General features: G+C 31.1%; 1 long non-coding RNA gene across 1 annotated transcript; it reads left to right on the top strand.

The window, feature by feature from the left end:
* The first annotated feature begins 7,062 nt into the window (after window positions 1–7,062).
* On the top strand, window positions 7,063–9,233 carry LOC123882887. Its single transcript, XR_006800020.1, has 2 exons — window positions 7,063–7,209; window positions 9,035–9,233. It is a non-coding gene; the product is annotated as an uncharacterized LOC123882887 (long non-coding RNA).
* The last annotated feature ends 7,769 nt before the right edge of the window (window positions 9,234–17,002 follow it).

Raw genomic sequence — 17,002 nt, 5'->3', positions numbered from 1 at the left:
TAATTTCTAATAATTCGACGACATAGTTATGTTGAGTAAGTGTGACATCCTTATTAAATAAATGAAATTAACTATTTTTGAAAAATAAAATAAAGGAGTAAATTAAGGGTGTTCCAACCTCTCTCTGTGATCAAATCAATTTTTGATTTCATGAATTGGAGTTTGTTTGTTGTATTTTGCAATCAATCAACAAGTAAATTAATAGAGAGAGAGAGAGAGACGAATATGGTGGGCAGTGGTGACCGGAGCGGAGATGGTTCGAAGGTCGTGAACACTTTGCTTGGTCGGTGTGGGTGAAACCGTGTGAACTGATTTTTTTGTTGTATTTGCAGTCTCAAAGAAGAAGAGGTGAGATGATACATTAATAAGTAATCAAGTTAGTGTAGGAGGAGAGAGTAATAGTGTGTTGAAGCGTCAATGTTGTCATTGCATCTCAAAGGCTTAAGTACAATTGTACATAAGATTTAATTATAGGTGTGAGAGGTATATTATGGATATTAAATTCTAAAATTTTCAGGATTTTTTCTATTACATGTGTGGTATTGATTTATTCTATGCAATACTAAAGTATTCTAGAAGATTATAAACCTGTATATCACTACTTAGTTATTCTATAAATTACTAATGTGTTTTACAAACATATCTAGAAATGTACATCATATTTCAACGCACCCTAATGAAACATGGCAGGGGCAGCTCTTATGCAGGTGCCGCATGTGCCATGACATATATATATATATATATATATTGTTAAAAGTCCCATATTGGTTGAGAGATGGCCTGACTAAGTGTTTATATACTAGAGGCAATCCTCACCTTACATGCCGGTTTTGTAAGGTTGAGTTAGGCCCAATACTCATTTCTAAGATGGTATCAGAGCCTCTCCACGATCCGTTGGGTCACCTGTTATCAGGTTTCCGTTATCGGACCATCTACCGTTTATATCCACGCACCAAGCCCAATAGTGCTGGGCGTGAGGGGGTGTGTTAAGAGTCCCACATTGGTTGAGAGATGGCCTGACTAAGTGTTTATATACTAGAGACAATAATCACCTTACAAGCCGATTTTGTAAGGTTGAGTTAGGCCCAATAGTCATTTCTAAGATATATATATATATATATATATATATATAATGGGGGCCTTAACAAAAAATTATATGATAGTAGTATTATAGTAAATGAAAGGTACAAAATCGGGGATTGTGGGATGCCAGTATTTGAGATTCTCTTTATTCTAAAACGAAAGATTTATTAGTTACAAAAGGTCATAAAATAGATTGATTGATTTATTGTGAAGGGTACTGAGGATAAATTTTCTAGACGCTTTATAGCTAATTGATTTACTATAATTTGCTCAAATAGAGAGACGTGTGATAGAGATTGACTTGTTTATCAAACTTTTCTTATGTTAGTGACAACATTCTGACATTATTTTTTATATATTATTGATGTTGCTTAGAATTTAAATCGAGAATAATTCTTTTTATTTTTTTACTTTTTTTTATTAGAGTCTATTTTTAATATTCCCGCATGACTCGAAGAATCGTAAACGGCCTTAAAAAATAGGTTTTAAATTGTTTTGCCCAAATTAAAATTGGCCATAAAGCAAGCACACAATTACAGGAAGTAACATTGGCCTACCCCAAGTAATTAAGGACAAATTCTATTCTTGTGGGGTGCAGATAAAAGTTACTTACCTTTTAACAACCAATAGGGTTCAACTAATCACTACTAAACCATGTAGTCAAACTTATTGAAGACAGGAGTACTTGTGAATTTCACTGGCGAAACACAGTAAACACTTTTCTACCCACCGTGTCGAGATCATGATCAAAACCATGTATGAAATGTATGTCCCGCCTCTACTAGTTTAATAGCCATTTTTTTCTAGTATACTCCAAAAAATAGATTATATACCAGTATATATTGAATTTTTCATCATCAACAAACTAAAATATGTCTTTTAGTTGGACCCAGATTCCATGCATTCGTTTTTTGGTGCAGTCGTGCAGTAACTTTATTTATAGCCGTTCGATTAAGATCGGACGATCATGATTTAAAATTCATTTACTGATTGCATTTATTTAAACCGTCCGATCATGATCGGACGACTTTAAAACGACTGCATCGAAAATTCAATTGCACCTAATCCATTTCCCTTTTAGTTCCATGTTTTGCCGAAGCCAAATAGTAATTTAATTTATTAATCTTTTTGAACTTCACTAGTGTGCATAAATTAATGGGTCATGCTAACATATGCCCTAAAAACACATGTTAAAAATATAAAAATAGTAATATTCTCTAAAAGTTTGTCCATTTAACTTATGAAAAATTTAAAAGTTAATTAAATACACATATTTTAATAAAACATTACTTTTATTATCGTGTACTCTTTTTCCTAAATGAATTTACAACAATGGTAGAAATTGGGTTAAGTTTTTGACAAAGTCTATTAAAGCTCTTACAATTGAAGAAGTGTTAGAATGTTTTCTACTCAATTATAATGTTTTCTACTCAATTGTCATTCTAATGAAAAGTATGGTCTAAGAGTTAGGGCCGTTTAGATTAGTTTTATTTTTGAAATTATGCGAATAAATAAATTTTTATGTATTATTATAAGTTAGTTTATGATAAAATAGCTTATAAAAATACAATTTTCACTAGTGGAAACTTCTAAAATAGCATAACACCTAATTTATATTGAATAAACTGTTTGCATAAGCTGAAAAATAAGCTAATCCAAAAGGACTCTTAGCTTTTCAACGTCTATTTTGATCGTTGACTTTAATTGAAATATCATTGAAGTGTAGTCAAGTCATTTGGTTCGTTTCCTCTTATCTGAGATTACTTGGTTTAATAACTGAACTTCTCGGATACAGTGTGAAATCCAACACTAGTAACAGAACTTGAACTTAACCACATCAATCCACTCCATTGGATAACCCACCTCCATAAGGGTATTGTAAATGAAGCTCCAATTAAGTCGATCATACGCTTTGGACAAATAAACTTTAATAGCAAAATAGTCCACCTTCCCCTTCATCTTACTTATACTGTGGGCCATCTCTTGGGCTACAACAATGTTTTCATGGATGCTCCTATCCGGAATAAAACCTGTTTGGTGAGGAGATACAAAGAGATTGGTCGGGATTGCTGAATATATTTTGGATGATCAACTTTAGGAATTAAGCAAATATTAGTGCAATTAAACTCCCTGATGATCAAGGGGTTCAACCAGACCTTCTTGACAAAATCACATACGCTCTTACCAACTATACTCCAAGACTTTTGGTAAAAGTCAACAAGGAAGCCATTCAGTTCTGACGCTTTCCAAGGGCTCATGCTAAAGACAGCTCTTCTAATTTCAACATCCTCCATGGAACTTCGTATCCGCTGTATCTCATCATCAACTAAACGCGAGTAAGTTATTTTGGTCTAGAACCAACTAACCTCATTACCATTTTTTGATAAAAGATTTTTATAGAAGTCATTTGTTCGTTGTTTGAAAACCTTTTCTCAAATCACGATGCATTAAGCCTCAATTCTCAACTATTTTGTCTATTTGAAAAATCACGATGCGTTAGTGAAAATCACTGTTCTCAAACCGTGATTCTATTCATTTGAAAAACCTCAAACTCAAACACGTTCTCCTATTCTAAGGATCGGAGGGAGAATTATTCTTTCATTTATTTATACATTTTTAACATATGTCACAAGACCGGAAAAATAAATTATTACTCATTAAAATAAATACTCCCTCCGGTTGTTTTCTGTCCCTAGCATTACATGATTATAGTTTGTCTTTGTCCACCATGTAACGCGATATCCCAATTAAATTGATTGATGTATGTTGTAAATGTCGAGTGAGTGGCAAGGAGTATATTTTGTCACCTTGTTACCCTTAATTACCACCATGTCTCACTTTTGTCCTTATTATCCCATTAAATTAAATTGATCAATATATGCTTGTTCTTTTCTCTTTTGTTGGCAAAAATTGGCAAACATGATTTGAACTCACAACCTATATTGATTGGTGCTTGTTGTCTAGGTTTTTTTTTTTTTTTTTACGAATTAAGAGTTGAATAATATATAATATTATATATTTATTGGTATAGAACGCGTCGAAGTTTCCAGTGTTGAATCTGATAAAGGAGTTGTTACCCGCGGTCGAAACTAACATAGGAGTAGTTACTCCCATATAACATGTTGGAAAAATATGACATATAATTATTATCTCATATAAAGAAATAGTAGTACAAATAAATATGATGCATAGTAAAATAAAATTGTGAAGAACAAAAGGTTATCGAAATTTGACTGAGGCGTGCAATGTACTGGACATAAGAGTATATCACGACTACATGTAAGTTACCCGGTTCAGTTGGTCTCATAGCTAAAACTCTCAAGGATACAACAGTCACTTCTTGCTAGCACGACACGCGAATTAGCAATGTCTCATAGAACTACTTTTGGATGCTGAAGCGAGCTTATAATTTATGAATCACTCATCATTTTTCTCTATATATTTCTCACATTCTCATATATATATATAGGGTTTCTAATTTAAAACCAACTTAAAACATGTTGGTGTAAATTAGCAATGCGCACCTTTTCTAATATGACAAAAAAATCCTTGATATTTACTTATTTAACACTAGGAAATTTGGGGTTAGTTAGGTAAAATTTATTAAATGATGTGCACTCATTTGCTAATTTACACCCAAACAATTATAAATATATACAACCATAATAAATACAAGACAACCTAGGAAATCAAAAAAAGACAACTTGAGAAAACATATACAATCCAAATTCATCTTTTATTCAAGTTCAAAAAAAAAAAAAAACCTGAATATTCAAGTTGATGGATTAATTAAAGCCATTAATTTATGTGAAGTATACTTAATTTATTTTTTCATGCTACAGATTTTTTTTTTAATTCACGTTAAGTGACTAAATTTTCAATATATATGATCCATATTTTCACTATAACATAAATTCCATTTTTTCACTATACATGCTCCAGCTCCGTAAAAAAAAAAAATACTCCATTTTTTTTAATTCACCGAATGCTGCTTCGATGTTTTTTTTATACTATAATTAAATAAGTTTGACTATTATAAAAAAAAAGTTTTGTGCTATATTTCTATGATTTCCATTTTAAATCTATTACTTGCAGGATCAAACTAATAAATCATAGGATATATTTGTGCAATATTTCTCAGAAATGTTTGAGTGTCATCATGTTAGTAGATTTGAATTAATATGAAAAAACTTTAAAGAAAAAACATTCAATTAAATGATTTAAAGACTACAGTGTGCAAAAAATCATACATTTGTCTTGAAGAACTCGTTTCTCGTTTTGACATGAACAATTTGAGTGTTTGAAGGTTTCTATGATGATTTGTTACACTTAATCCTTACTAAATAAGAAATAACTGAAAACAACTGTCATAAACAAGATATTTAACTTGTCGGTAATTAATTGGATTTTGATAAAAACTTTCTAAATATATGTCTTTTTAAATTGTAAATACTAAATTATTTTTACTCTTTTTAAAAGGAGATTAAATTATTTGATCATTTTCTTGCATTTCAATTAGTAAATCACAGTTTTATTGTGGCTAATAAATTGCAGTCTTGTACAAAATTGCTCCAGACATCTGGCACATTTGTTCATGATTTGTCAAATGAAGGAATAGCAATATCTCTATATCATTGATTAGACCCTAGAGCTACCACTTCATTAAATCATTCCCTGTTAGTGTTTTTTTAGTAGATAGACGAAAATAAGAAACTATTTAAACTCACATGCATAAAGTGCTCGAATATTTGAAATTCATGAAGTTTGATTTAGTAATTTCAATATTTTTACTAATTAAAATAGAATTTGTTTACATCATTCCCTGTTATTTAGTATAAACCAATATGTATAACACAACCGAACAAATGTTGCACCTTAGTCAGTTTCTCCAATTGTGCAATTTATTACTACCCGCAATTTTTATTTTACTAAAATAAAAATTGAAAAACTTTAGTGTGGATTAATGAAATGGGTTTTTTTCACTCTCAACATGAGTTTAGGATCTCTTTATTTAACTAGATATCGAACTTGGATTCGAATCCATCCTTGGAAATGTAGCAATGTTAAATTGTTTTGAAGGAGAATTAAAAAGAAGTAAACTTTTAAAATATATGAAGTTTTTCACAAGTTGAAGGGTAAAATGTAGTAACCGGTAGTAGATTAATTAGTCTATAGAATGTAGTTGAATAGTGCAAAAGATTTTAGTTGATAGTATAGTAGCGTGAAAATCACTTAGAGCAAGTCTAAATATATATATATATATATATATATATATATATATATATATATATTATGAGAATGGTAAACATATATGAGAATATGAGAATGAATTTCAGCCTTTGGATTGAAAATACATATATTAGATTAAAATGATGACTCACATGTCATTCTCTCTCTTTTATTATTTTTCTTTCTTTCTTTCTTCTCCGTACTATCTCTTCTTCTTCCTTGTTTAAAAAAAAAAACTCTTATTCTTCCTCTCCCACTCCCACCGTGCAATTCTTCGGCGCTTACTACTGGGTCATCGTCCTTATTCCTTCGGTGCGTCTTTCTACCCTTCTCTCGCCGTTCTTCGTTGGTGTTCTCCGCCGTTGTTTGGTTGCCGTTTTTGCTGCATCTCGATCCCTACCTCTGTAACGCCCCAAAAATTAGAATTCATTTTATTTTATTATTTAGTTGTTGTAGTGTTGATTGACGGTGTTTATTTAATTATTTTGTGTGGCGAATAATTAAATGGTTGATAAATAAAAATAACGATGTTGCTAATTAAAAAATAAATATTAAAAGAAAATAAGTAGAAAATAAAATAAAGAGTTGTTGGAAGCATAGAAGGGGTGTAGATAGGAAAATGGTAGAGAAAAGAATAAAGAAGAAGAAACATAATTTTAATTATCATTAAAACATTTTAATAATAATAATAATGTCATATTTTAATAATGATAATGTAGTTGTCTTTGGACATTAGTGGATAAAAGAAGAAAAATTTCAGTAGGATGATTCATAACAAAAACAAACACACATAAAAATAGTGCAAGGATGGGAGAAGAGAGAAAGCTCGTGGGAGAGTGAAGAGAAGCAAGGGAAGGAAGAGTTTAACCTCAATATAGGGAATTCACTGCAATCCAAGTAATGAAGCTTTATATACTCTTGAAATTATCAATTCAATAGACATACTTGTGTATTCATTATGTGTGTGATTTAAGTTGTTGCTCTTATGCTTCCTTTTCCCATTATGTGATGTTGTTGTTGTTTCTATACTTGTTCTTAATTTTGATTTCATCATCTGGTATGATAATGTTTCTATGGTTCTGTTGTTGCTGCAAATTCGTGTTCCGATGTTGAGTAAATAAAATTGTGGATTGACGTTGTGCTTGAGAATTAACATAAGGGGTATAATGATTTTTTTTGGGATTTTGATGATAATTCAAAAGAAATAGTTTCATAAAGTGTTGAGCATCAAATGCAATTCTAAAGCAATTCTGAGATTTTATGGGTTGAGAGAATGTCAAAACTGAAGCTTTTGAACAACCATCAATGGAGTTTTTTGTCAAAATTCGTGTGAAGCTTTTGTTATGTAAAACATTCGATTCGATTGTCATTTCTAAGAATAAATACCGGATATCTTCCTAGAATTGAATGACGATCAAAACGATATAAAATACGTCAAATTCTGTTGAGAAATGAGGGAGAACCGACCGGGTCAAATTGCGGGTCGTCGCGACCCGTTTTCCTGCAACCGGGTGAAGGAGATGATGAACAGTGCGCGAGTGGCCTCGCCCACTCGCAGCACCGGCGCGTGCGGGAGCGTGTGAGGGCATGGAGGATTCGTTTTTAAAAATTGTTTTTACAGAAAAATAGTAAATAATTTTCTTGAAATTATGGTACCTTTTTGGAAATTGTTGGACACCTGTAGCTATTTTTAATTAATTATATGAGGTAATAAGGTGATTAAAAATATTATAATTTTATAAAAGTTTCCCAAAATTTTATGTAGAGTATTTTAAATATTTTGGAACCCTCTGGTGTAGCTCACTCTCCCTGGTTTTATATGCTATTAAGATTTGAATTTATTTCTTAATTTTTATTAATTAAATTGACTTAAAATTCGTACGTTTCGTCAGTAAACTAAATCAACATGATTTGGTTTATGGGTACTGTTAAAAAGGAGTAATAGGTTGTTGTTTTGGAGAGGAGTGAATGATTAATTGAGTTATGGAGTTTTAGTTGGTGTTGTAATCGAAGTTGCTAATAATTGGTGTGTATCGGTGTTGTTTTAAGTCGTTGCTCGTTGATAGTAATTGTGTTGTTTGAATTGTTGTTTTGTTGAATAATGACGTTGAGCTACGTGGTTATAACGATGTTGAATTATCTATTTTAATGATGTTGGAGTTTTGCCGAAATTATGATGTTGTAATTTATGTTGTTGTAGATGTTTATGGACGTTGTTTATTGATGTTGTTATAATGATGATGAAGTTGTCTATCGAAGTTGTTAAATGATGTTTCCTATTGACGTTGCTTATTATAACATGACATGCATTCATTCATGTGTTCAATGACGTTGCTTATTAAAGTTGTATAAATGATGTTGAAAATGATGTTGCTTAATGAAGTTGAAAATGATGTTGTTTATAATGATGTTGATCCTCCATGATGTAAAACTGGAAATGACGTTGTTATCGGTACCACATGTGTGTAGCGAGTCTAGGCGCATTGCATGCATTTTAATTATATTGGTCATTTAAATGATGTTGTTTATTTCTCTTTATTTAATTGTTAATTGATGATTGTGGTTGACTGATGAATGTGCATGGCCATCCGCTTAGGTGGTCTTGTTGTTGTTTATGATGTTGCTAATTATTACGTTGTTTTAATTCAGTTACTTTCTTGATGTATTGTCGCTCACCTTTACATTCCCCCTTCTGGCTTGGCCCTACGGTGTGCAACCGTAGATTTTCAGGTAGGAGATGAATCATAGCTGATGTGTTCGGATAGTTGTTGTTTTGCTATTTATTTGGAGTCGCTTTGTTAGGATGTTGTTGGGGAGAAACTTATTTAATTATGCTACTAATTCTTTATTAACAATTGGACTAAGTCAATTGATTAAGTATTTTCAATTCGGACCTTGAAACATATATTATTTTGGTTTAATTTGTATTCTCCGCTGCATAATTTCTAATAATTCGACGACATAGTTATGTTGAGTAAGTGTGACATCCTTATTAAATAAATGAAATTAACTATTTTTGAAAAATAAAATAAAGGAGTAAATTAAGGGTGTTCCAACCTCTCTCTGTGATCAAATCAATTTTTTATTTCATGAATTGGAGTTTGTTTGTTGTGTTTTGCAATCAATCAACAAGTAAATTAATAGAGAGAGAGAGAGAGAGAGAGAGAGAGAGAGAGAGAGAGAGAGAGAGACGAATATGGTGGGCAGTGGTGACCGGAGCGGAGATGGTTCGAAGGTCGTGAACACTTTGCTTGGTCGGTGTGGGTGAAACCGTGTGAACTGATTTTTTTGTTGTATTTGCAGTCTCAAAGAAGAAGAGGTGAGATGATACATTAATAAGTAATCAAGTTAGTGTAGGAGGAGAGAGTAATAGTGTGTTGAAGCGTCAATGTTGTCATTGCATCTCAAAGGCTTAAGTACAATTGTACATAAGATTTAATTATAGGTGTGAGAGGTATATTATGGATATTAAATTCTAAAATTTTCAGGATTTTTTCTATTACATGTGTGGTATTGATTTATTCTATGCAATACTAAAGTATTCTAGAAGATTATAAACCTGTATATCACTACTTAGTTATTCTATAAATTACTAATGTGTTTTAGAAACATATCTAGAAATGTACATCATATTTCAACGCACCCTAATGAAACATGGCAGGGGCAGCTCTTATGCAGGTGCCGCATGTGCCATGACATATATATTGTTAAAAGTCCCATATTGGTTGAGAGATGGCCTGACTAAGTGTTTATATACTAGAGGCAATCCTCACCTTACATGCCGGTTTTGTAAGGTTGAGTTAGGCCCAATACTCATTTCTAAGATGGTATCAGAGCCTCTCCACGATCCGTTGGGTCACCTGTTATCAGGTTTCCGTTATCGGACCATCTACCGTTTATATCCACGCACCAAGCCCAATAGTGCTGGGCGTGAGGGGGTGTGTTAAGAGTCCCACATTGGTTGAGAGATGGCCTGACTAAGTGTTTATATACTAGAGACAATAATCACCTTACAAGCCGATTTTGTAAGGTTGAGTTAGGCCCAATAGTCATTTCTAAGATATATATATATATATATATATATATATATATAATGGGGGCCTTAACAAAAAATTATATGATAGTAGTATTATAGTAAATGAAAGGTACAAAATCGGGGATTGTGGGATGCCAGTATTTGAGATTCTCTTTATTCTAAAACGAAAGATTTATTAGTTACAAAAGGTCATAAAATAGATTGATTGATTTATTGTGAAGGGTACTGAGGATAAATTTTCTAGACGCTTTATAGCTAATTGATTTACTATAATTTGCTCAAATAGAGAGACGTGTGATAGAGATTGACTTGTTTATCAAACTTTTCTTATGTTAGTGACAACATTCTGACATTATTTTTTATATATTATTGATGTTGCTTAGAATTTAAATCGAGAATAATTCTTTTTATTTTTTTACTTTTTTTTATTAGAGTCTATTTTTAATATTCCCGCATGACTCGAAGAATCGTAAACGGCCTTAAAAAATAGGTTTTAAATTGTTTTGCCCAAATTAAAATTGGCCATAAAGCAAGCACACAATTACAGGAAGTAACATTGGCCTACCCCAAGTAATTAAGGACAAATTCTATTCTTGTGGGGTGCAGATAAAAGTTACTTACCTTTTAACAACCAATAGGGTTCAACTAATCACTACTAAACCATGTAGTCAAACTTATTGAAGACAGGAGTACTTGTGAATTTCACTGGCGAAACACAGTAAACACTTTTCTACCCACCGTGTCGAGATCATGATCAAAACCATGTATGAAATGTATGTCCCGCCTCTACTAGTTTAATAGCCATTTTTTTCTAGTATACTCCAAAAAATAGATTATATACCAGTATATATTGAATTTTTCATCATCAACAAACTAAAATATGTCTTTTAGTTGGACCCAGATTCCATGCATTCGTTTTTTGGTGCAGTCGTGCAGTAACTTTATTTATAGCCGTTCGATTAAGATCGGACGATCATGATTTAAAATTCATTTACTGATTGCATTTATTTAAACCGTCCGATCATGATCGGACGACTTTAAAACGACTGCATCGAAAATTCAATTGCACCTAATCCATTTCCCTTTTAGTTCCATGTTTTGCCGAAGCCAAATAGTAATTTAATTTATTAATCTTTTTGAACTTCACTAGTGTGCATAAATTAATGGGTCATGCTAACATATGCCCTAAAAACACATGTTAAAAATATAAAAATAGTAATATTCTCTAAAAGTTTGTCCATTTAACTTATGAAAAATTTAAAAGTTAATTAAATACACATATTTTAATAAAACATTACTTTTATTATCGTGTACTCTTTTTCCTAAATGAATTTACAACAATGGTAGAAATTGGGTTAAGTTTTTGACAAAGTCTATTAAAGCTTTGACAATTGAAGAAGTGTTAGAATGTTTTCTACTCAATTATAATGTTTTCTACTCAATTCTCATTCTAATGAAAAGTATCGTCTAAGAGTTAGGGCCGTTTAGATTAGTTTTATTTTTGAAATTATGCGAATAAATAAATTTTTATGTATTATTATAAGTTAGTTTATGATAAAATAGCTTATAAAAATACAATTTTCACTAGTGGAAACTTCTAAAATAGCATAACACCTAATTTATATTGAATAAACTGTTTGCATAAGCTGAAAAATAAGCTAATCCAAAAGGACTCTTAGCTTTTCAACGTCTATTTTGATCTTTGACTTTAATTGAAATATCATTGAAGTGTAGTCAAGTCATTTGGTTCGTTTCCTCTTATCTGAGATTACTTGGATTAATAACTGAACTTCTCGGATACAGTCTGAAATCCAACACTAGTAACAGAACTTGAACTTAACCACATCAATCCACTCCATTGGATAACCCACCTCTATAAGGGTATTGTAAATGAAGCTCCAATTAAGTCGATCATACGCTTTGGACAAATAAACTTTAATAGCAAAATAGCCCACCTTCCCCTTCATCTTACTTATACTATGGGCCATCTCTTGGGCTACAACAATGTTTTCATGGATGCTCCTATCCGGAATAAAACCTGTTTGGTGAGGAGATACAAAGAGATTGGTCGGGATTGCTGAATATATTTTGGATGATCAACTTTAGGAATTAAGCAAATATTAGTGCAATTAAACTCCCTGATGATCAAGGGGTTCAACCAGACCTTCTTGACAAAATCACATACGCTCTTACCAACTATACTCCAAGACTTTTGGTAAAAGTCAACAAGGAAGCCATTCAGTTCTGACGCTTTCCAAAGGCTCATGCTAAAGACAGCTCTTCTAATTTCAACATCCTCCATGGAACTTCGTATCCGCTGTATCTCATCATCAACTAAACGCGAGTAAGTTATTTTGGTCTAGAACCAACTAACCTCATTACCATTATTTGATAAAAGATTTTTATAGAAGTCATTAGTTCGTTGTTTGAAAACCTTTTCTCAAATCACGATGCATTAAGCCTCAATTCTCAACTATTTTGTCTATTTGAAAAATCATGATGCGTTAGTGAAAATCACTGTTCTCAAACCGTGATTCTATTCATTTGAAAAACCTCAAACTCAAACTCGTTCTCCTATTCTAAGGATCGGAGGGAGAATTATTCTTTTATTTATACAACTTTAACATATGTCACAAGACCGGATAAATAAGTACTCCCTCTGGTCCTATATATATAAGAAAAAGTTTAGTTTTTAGATTCATTGTAAAGTTGATATACCTAGACAAGTCTAAATACATCAATCAACTTTACAATAAATCTAAAGAGCAAACTTTTTCTTATATATAGAACCAGAGGGAGTACTTATTTTAATGAGTAATAATTTATTTTTCATTCGCAAGTTGTTTTCTGTCCCTAGCATTACATGATTATAGTTTGTCTTTGTCCACCATGTAAGCTTTAATTTGATGTATGTTGTCTTGATTCATGTATGTTGTAAATGTCGAGTGAGTGGCAAGGAGTATATTTTGTCACCTTGTTAGCCTTAATTACCACCATGTCTCACTTTGTCCTTATTATCCCATTAAATTAAATTGATCAATATATGCTTGTTCTTTTCTCTTTTGTTGGCAAAAATTGGCAAACATGATTTGAACTCACAACCTATATTGATTGGTGCTTGTTGTCTAGGTTTTGTTTTTTTTTTTTACGAATTAAGAGTTGAATAATATATAATATCATATATTTATTGGTATAGAACGCGTCGAAGTTTCCAGTGTTGAATCTGATAAAGGAGTTGTTACCCGCAGTCGAAACTGACATAGGAGTAGTTACTCCCGTATAACATGTTGGAAAAATATGACATAGAATTATTATCTCATATAAAGAAATAGTAGTACAAATAAATATGATGCATAATAAAATAAAATTGAGAAGAACAAAAGGTTCTCGGAATTTGACTGAGGCGTGCAATGTACTGGACATAAGAGTATTTCACGACTACAGGTAAGTTACCCGGTTCAGTTGGTCTCATAGCTAAAACTCTCAAGGATACAATAGTCACTTTTTGCTAGCACGACATGCGAATTAGCAATGTCTCATAAAACTACTTTTGGATGCTCAAGCGAACTTATCATTTATGAATCACTCATCATTTTTCTCTATATATTTCTCACATTCTCAAACCCATATATATATATATATATATAAAACCAACTAAAAACATATTGGTGTAAATTATCAATGCGCACCTTTGCTAATATGACATAAAATCCTTGATATTTACTTATGGGTCATGCTAAACAGTGCCCCTAGGGCACTAGTTAAGCATACTAAAAAAGGAAACAAATGATAAAGTTAATGATGAGAGAGAATAACTTTTCACATCATTAAAATATTGAATGCACAACTTACGAGATAAAACTTTTATATTTGTATCCTTACTTATTTAACACTAGGAAATTTGGGGTTAGTTAGGTAAAATTTATTAAATGATGTGCACCCATTTGCTAATTTACACCCAAACAATTATAAATATATACAACCATAATAAATACAAGACAACCTAGGAAATCTAAAAAAGATAACTTGAGAAACCATATACAATCCAAATTCATCTTTTATTCAAGTTAAAAAAAAAAAAAATGAGAATGTTAACTTGTGCCCTTAAGGGCACATGTTAAGAAGATAAATGTGGAAAAAAATTTATTGAACTTGTGGTGTATTCAATTATCTAAAAATTAAATTTTTTGTATTATTAAATGCTATATTTCTATTTATTGAACATGTATTATTAAATGCTCCAGATTTTTTTTTTTAATTCACGTAAAGTGACTAAGTTTTCAATATATATGATCCAGATTTTCACTATAACATGAATTCCATTTTTTCACTATACATGCTCCAGCTCCGTCAAAAAAAAATACTCCATTTTTTTTTTAATTCACCGAATGTTGTTTCGATGCTTTTTTTATACTTTAATTAAACAAGTTTGACTATTATAAAAAAAAGTTTTGTGCAATATTTCTATGATTTCCATTTTAAATCTATTACTTGCAGGATCAAACTAATAAATCATAGGATATATTTGTGCAATATTTCTCAGAAATGTTTGAGTGTCTTCGTGTTAGTAGATTTGAATTAATATGAAAAAAGATGAATTAAAATAACTATTTTGACCAAGTCGAAGTTTTGATCAAAAAATAAATGAAAACTTAAAGTAAAATGAAGTAATACAAACAACTTTAAAGAAAAAACATTCAATTAAATGATTTAAAAACTACGGTGTACAAAAAATCATACATTAGTCTTGAAGAACTCGTTTCTCGTTTCGACATGGACAATTTGAGTGTTTTAAGGTTTCTATGATGATTTGTTACACTTAATCCCTACTAAATATGAAATAACTGAAAACAACTGTCATAAACAAGATATTTAACTTGTCGGTAATTAATTGGTTTTTGATAAAAACTTTCTAAAGATATGTCTTTTTAAATTGTAAATACTAAATTATTTTTACTCTTTTTAAAAGGAGATTAAATTATTTGATCATTTTCTTGCATTTTAATTAGTAAATCACAGTTTTATTGTGGCTAATAAATTGCAGTCTTGTACAAAATTGCTCCAGACATCTAGCACATTTGTTCATGATTTGTCAAACGAAGGAATAGCAATACCTCTATATCATTGATTAGACCCTAGAGCCACCACTTCATTAAATCATTCTCTGTTAGTGTTTTTTAGTAGATAGACGAAAATAAAAAACTATTTAAACTCACATGCATAAAGTGCTGGAATATTTGAAATTCATGAAGTTCGATTTAGTGATTTCAACATTTTTACTAAATCAAATAGAATTTGTTTACATCATTCCCTGTTATTTATTATAAACCAATATGTATAACACAACCGAACAAATGTTGCACCTTAGTCAGTTTCTCCAATTGTGCAATTTATTACTACCCACAATTTTTATTGAAAAACTTTAGTGTGGATTAATGAAATGGGTTTTTTTCACTCTCAGCATGAGTTTAGGATCTCTTTATTTAACTAGAGAACGAACTTGGATTCGAATCAATCCTTGGGAATGTAGCAATGTTAAATTGTTTTGAAGGAGAATTTTGTCACCCTCCATTCCGACTCGACAGATCAGTTTCTATAGTTGCATGCAGAGGCTACCAACTTATAAATTAAGAAGTAAACTTTTAAAATATATGAAGTTTTTCACAAGTTGAAGGGGAAAATGTAGTAACCGGTAGTAGGTTAATTAGTCTATAGAATGTAGTTGAATAGTGCAAAAGATTTTAGTTGATAGTATAGTAGCGTGAAAATCACTTAGAGCAAGTTTATATATATATATATATGTGTTGCTCGCTCAACTGGGATATATATATATATATATATATGGGTAATGCTAGGATACACCCACTTCAATATTAGAAGGTGTTTATTAGCAATCAACACCATATCAATTGGACAAAATTATCCAAATTTTCCTTTTAGAAAAATTGAAGGGAGGGGGATATAAATGGAATTTCAATTTTATTTAATTTAAAAAATTCCTACTATTTTATTCTCTTTTCACTTCTCGGTAATATAAAAAAAAACTGAAACTGGGATTTTTTTTTGCAAGTTGTTCAGGTGAACCAGACGACTTGTGCCGTCGTCATCTTCCGACTTGCTTCACTAAAGTTATTGTTGAAGTAGAAAACAGAGCAAAACATCAATCGAGTCTACAAAATAATGTCAGATATCGGCGTTGATCACTTGGAACAGGGAAAAGAAACACTAATGAAGCTTTTTCCATTAAAAGAGAAGTAACAAAGCTTTTCTTCTTTTTCTTGTCGTACGTCAAACTGATTTTTGAACGTAGGAGAGAGAATATGATGAGTGTTGAGAAATTACTTTAAGAGACACACATTTATTCACAATAAAAAATAAAAAAAAGGGTATTTTTTGGTCAAAAGTAAGTAGGTGCTACATGCTAACAAACACCTTCTAATATTGAAGTGGGTGTATTCTAGCATTACCCTATATATATATATATATATATATATATATATATATATATATATATATATATATATATATATATATGGGGAGGGATCAAATTACACCGGTGTAACATTTGAGTAATGTTACACCGCTCAATAACGCTTTAACGAATACAAATTTTACAAAATCGACCGTTGGATTGAAAGCTTATATCTTATAGAT

This window comes from Trifolium pratense, linkage group LG5 (assembly GCF_020283565.1).
Source record: "Trifolium pratense cultivar HEN17-A07 linkage group LG5, ARS_RC_1.1, whole genome shotgun sequence".
NCBI lineage: Eukaryota > Viridiplantae > Streptophyta > Magnoliopsida > Fabales > Fabaceae > Trifolium > Trifolium pratense.
The sequence above is the reverse complement of the archived record's forward strand: the minus strand, read 5'-3'. Positions and strand labels throughout refer to the sequence as shown.